The 5,103-nt window shown below is 38.1% G+C and overlaps 1 long non-coding RNA gene across 5 annotated transcripts in view; it reads left to right on the top strand.

The window, feature by feature from the left end:
* Positions 1-4,337, top strand: part of LOC102977215 (uncharacterized) — a 5,426-nt gene extending 1,089 nt beyond the window's left edge. For 2 of the 5 annotated variants that reach the window (XR_002891525.3, XR_008618656.1), the window contains exons 2-4: positions 705-944; positions 2,002-2,205; positions 2,803-4,337. This is a non-coding gene — a long non-coding RNA (uncharacterized lncRNA). The remainder of the gene's footprint in view (positions 1-704; positions 945-2,001; positions 2,206-2,802) is intronic. The other 3 variants (XR_008618655.1, XR_002891524.3, XR_008618657.1) reach the window with 3 other exon arrangements.
* Positions 4,338-5,103: the final 766 nt, after the last annotated feature.

The raw sequence follows: 5,103 nt of genomic DNA, 5'->3' as shown, positions 1-5,103 counted from the left end.
CATCGGCAGGCGGACTCTCAACCACTGCGCCACCAGGGAAGCCCAACTATTTGTCTTTTTAATTCTCAGTCTCCCTTTGAATGTACAGAGGAGTTTTTTAGAAGCCACATGATGTGAAATTGAATGTGAAAGAGATATGAGAAACAGCTGTCTTAATATCAAGCTGGATGTTAAAAAAGATTTGCAAAAATGTAAAACAATGTTACTCTTCTCACAATTTTTTGAAAATATAATTTTAAAAATGTAATATATGTTAATATATAATGAGGTTATTTTTACTTTTAAATGAATTAAGTGAATTTTTAAACATCTCAATAAATATCAATAGCTATAACCCATATAAACAAAAGTTCTTTCAGATCCTCAATGATATTTTTAAGGGTATAAAGGGGTCCTGGAATCAAAAGTTTGATCACTTTAAATTATCTGGCACTCTGGTGTGTCAGGCTTTGTGCCACATACTGGGTATATTCATATGCAAGGCATGAGGAGTTTTTCTCAGGTTGACGAAGGTAATGGAGACAAAGGAACGTGTGGTGGACACAGATTAAAGTGGCCCCCATTGAGTCATGCCCTTGTATGATCCCATCCCCTTGGATGTGAGCAGAACCTGTGACTTTCATCCAGCTAATAAAATATAGCAAAGATGATGGGATGTAAAAGTGACGGGATATCATTCCCATGTTTATACTATGTTATATAAGGCTGGATCTCAGCTGACTGGAGCAAGAGAGACTCTCCTGCTTGCCTTGAAGAAGCCACCTGCTATGATGCCGCCTTTAGGGCCAGCGGTCTCACGTCCTATAGGTGCAAGGAGCTGAAATCTGCCAACAACCTGAAAGACCTTGGAAGCGGATCTTTCCCCAGGAAAACTTCTGATGAGGCCTTAGCCCCAGGAAATATCTGGATTGCAGCCTGGTTGTGACCCTAAGCAGAAAACCCAGGTAAGTCATGCTTGGACTTCTGATTTACAGAAACGGAGATAATAAATGTCTGTAGTTTTAAGCTGTGGTCATTTGTGATATGCTGCAATAGAAAACTAAGACAGAGATTGGTATCAGGAGTAGTGTGCTACTCTAACAAATAGTAGAGGCTATTAGACCCAGCAAAATTCTGCTGGTGGGAAGCAGGCTGATAAAATTACTCACCTGTTGGGAATTCCCTGGTGGTCCAGTGGTTAGGACTTGGCGCTTTCACTACCAGGGCCTGAGTTTGATCCCTGGTTGGGGAACTAAAGATCCTGCAAGCTGCGAGGTGTGGCCAAAAAAAAAAAAAAAAAAATTACTCACCTGTAAACATGTGCTACATTTCAAGAAAAAGCAAGGATGACTCAGAGGATTTGAGCACCATGGAAGATTATTCCCAGATCTTAAACCTTAAGCAGTAAAAATCCAACATTTGTGCAGATGGATGTCAGAATTGTTATATGGCAGTGGCTCATTTGTACCTTCCATTTCCCCCCTGTTGAACTGGAATGTCTCTAACTGTTCTCCTATGCCAGTCCCACCATAGTATGATGGGAGTGTTGGGAGCACTGGTCTCTTTAGTTTCACAGGTCACTAAGGGGAATTGTGCTTTGAGGAACTGCACTTAATGAATTATAGCCAGGAGCCTCATTTGCTCAGATGTAAATTATTTAGATGATGAGATCTTGGATTTTGAGCTGATGCTATAATGTGATGAGAGGGGAACCTTGGGATGGAGTACAGTTTTTTTTTTTTCCTTTGGGAGAGGCATGAATTGTTGAGGGCTATAGGCAGAATTCCAGGTGGCCTCTAAGATTCCCACCCATGGTGTACATATCTTATGTAATCCCCTCCCCTTGATTGTGGAAGAATCTATGTATAGGATATCAGTGCTGTGGTTAGATTATGTTGTATGGTAAAGATGAAAGAGTTTTGCAGATGCGATTAATGCCCCTTGAATTAATCAAAAGGGAGACTATCCTTGGTGGGCCTGAACTTATCAGGTGAGCCCTTAAAAGAGATTTATTTTTGCTAGCTTTGATAAAATAGTGTCCAAGTTATGAGAGAGCCACATGTCTAGGAACTGAGGGCAGCCTTTAAGAGCTGAGAGCCAGCAAGAAAATAATAACTCCAGTCATCCAACCACAAGGAACCAATTCTGCTAAGGAACCTGATTGAGCCTGGAAGGGGACCTCAAACCTCAGATGAGATCACATCCCTGCAGACACCTTGATTCCAGGTAAGCAAAGAACTCAGCCCAGACTCCTGACCCACAGAAAACACTGTGAGACAATAAGTTTTTATTGTTGTAAACATCTGAGATGGTGATAATTTATTACAGCAACATTAAATTAATGCCCTGACATCACAGTAGGACCTTTGAAACAAAGACTGAAATGACTCTTTTTCAGTGCTTTTAACTGTGCCTTCATATAATTTGTTTCCCAGACTTTTTTTTCTCCTGCATTTGTAAGTAAAGTTTTGTGTGTGTGTATGTATTTTTACTTTTTAAATCAATTTTATTGAGGTATGATTTACATATAATAAAATATACCCATTTTAGATGAATTTTGACAAGTATATGCATCCATGTAACCACTTCTATAATGAAGCTACAGAACATTTCCGTCACCCTAAAAAGTTTTTTCATGCCCCTTTGCAGTCAACTTCAGTTTCCAGAAACCATTTGTTTGCTTTCTTTCACTGCAGATTTTTTTCATTATTTTTGATGTGGTAGAATATATGTATATATATAACATAAAAAGTGCCATATTGTAAATTGATTTTGTGTGTTCTAGGATTTTATATAAAAGGTGTAATAAATTATATACTATAGGGCTTCCCTGGTGGCGCAGTGGTTAAGAATCTACCTGCCAATGCAGGGGACACACGTTTGAGCCCTGGTTCTGGAAGATCCCACATGCCGTGGAGCAACTAAGCCCGTGCACCACAACTGCTGAGCCTGCGCTCTAGAGCCCGCAAGCCACAACTACTGAAGCCTGCGTGCCTAGAGCCCGTGCTCTGCAACAGGAGAAACCACCGCAATGAGAAGCCTGCACACTGCCACGAAGAGTAGCCTTCGCTCGCTGCAACTAGAGAAAGCCCACACATAGCAACGAAGACCCAATGCAGCCAAAAATAAATAAATAAAATAAATTTATTTTAAAAATTATATACTATATATACTCCTCTGTATCTGGCTTCTTTCATTTTGCAGAATGTTTTGAGGTTCATCCATATTGATACATGTATCAGTAATTTGCTCCTTTTTACTGCTGTCTTATTTTGCATTCTATGGATATACTGCAGTTTGTTTCACATGTTGGACATTTGGGTCATTTCCAGTTATCATTAATAAAGTTGCCAATAGCAATCATGCATAAGTCTTTTTGTGGATATAGATTTTAATTTCTTTTGAGTAAATTCCTAGGAGTGGAATTACTGGGTCGTATGGTAGGTGTATTTTTAACTGCCATCTGTTTTCCATAACAGTTGTACCATTTTACATTCCCACCAACAATGTAGCTCCATCATATGTCAATCTGTTCAATTTTGCCATTCCATTGGGTATGTAGTGGTACCTCGTTATGGTTTTAACATGTATTTCCCTGATGACTAATGGTATTAATCATCTTTTCATGTGCTGATTGAACATTTGTAAATCCTTTTTGTAAATTGTCTGTTTATGTCATTTCACATTTAAAAAATGTTGTTTGGTTTCGTATTATTGAATTTTGTAAGAGCAAAGTCCGTTGTTAGATATGTGTATTGAGAATATCTTCTCTCAGTCTCTGGCTTGCCTTTCCATTTCTTAATTTTTTTCTTCCAAAGAGCAGAAGTGTTTAGTTCTTAATGTTAATGAAGTTTAATTGATAATTTTTTCTTTTCTATTTAATATTTTCTGTGTACTGAGAAATCTTTCTCAACCCGAGATCACAACAGTTTTCTTCTAGAAGTCTTAACAGTTTTAGATTTTCATTTATGTATATGATCTGTTTCAGGTTAATTTTAATGTATGATATGAGGAAAGGTAGAGGTTCATTTTTGTCCCTCATGAGATTCCTTTATTTTCTATATGAATATTCATTTGTTCTAGCACCACTTTTTTTGTTGAAGTATAGTTGATATACAATATTATTGGGTTGGCCAAAAAGTGCCTTTGGTGTTTAAGTAAAAATAAAAGACACATTTTTCATTTTCACCAATAATTTTATTGAACAACAGATTCATCGTTTTGTTCCACTACCTTCTGCCATTTTTCAGGCAACTTCATAATTCTCTCTTCCCAAAACTTTTTATCTTTTTGAGCAAAGAACTCTTCCAGGTGCCTTTTACAGTCTTCCAGGGAATTGAAATTTTTTCCATTAAGAGTATTTTTCTCTCTTCCCAAAACTTTTTATCTTTTTGAGCAAAGAACTCTTCCAGGTGCCTTTTACAGTCTTCCAGGGAATTGAAATTTTTTCCATTAAGAGAATTTTGTAAAGACCGAAACAAATGGAAACCCGAAGGTGTAATGTCTCATCAATATGGCGGGTGAATCAGAACTTCCCAGCCAAGCTGTAACAGTTTTTGCCTGGTCATCAAAGAAACATGCGGTCTGGCGTTACCCTGATGGATGATTATGTGTTTTCTGTTGACTAATTCTGGACGCTTTTCGTCGAGTGCTGCTTTCAGCTGGTCTAATTGGGAGCAGTACTTGTTGAAATTAATCATTCGGTTTTCGGGAAGGAGCTCATAATAGAGGACTCCCTTCCAATCTCACCATATACATAACCTCACCTTCTTTGGATGAAGACTGGCCTTTGGTGTGGTTGGTGGTGGTTCATTTCGCTTGCCCCACGATCTCTTCTATTCCACATTATTGTACTGTATCCACTTTTCATCGCCCATCACAATTTGCTTTAAAAACGGAACGTTTTCTTTACATTTAAGTAGAGAATTGCATGCGTAAATACGGGCAAGAAGGTTTTTTTTTTTTGCTTAACTTATGTGGAACCCAAACATCAAAGCGATTAACATAACCAAGCTGGTACAAATGATTTTTCAGCACTTGATTTGAATATTTTGAGTAGGTCGGCTATCTCCCGCGTGGTATAACATTGCTTGTTCTCCATTAATGTCTCGATTTGATCGCTGT

The sequence above is a fragment of the Physeter macrocephalus genome, chromosome 2 (genome assembly GCF_002837175.3).
Source record: "Physeter macrocephalus isolate SW-GA chromosome 2, ASM283717v5, whole genome shotgun sequence".
In the NCBI taxonomy this organism is placed as follows: domain Eukaryota; kingdom Metazoa; phylum Chordata; class Mammalia; order Artiodactyla; family Physeteridae; genus Physeter; species Physeter macrocephalus.
The sequence above is the reverse complement of the archived record's forward strand: the minus strand, read 5'-3'. Positions and strand labels throughout refer to the sequence as shown.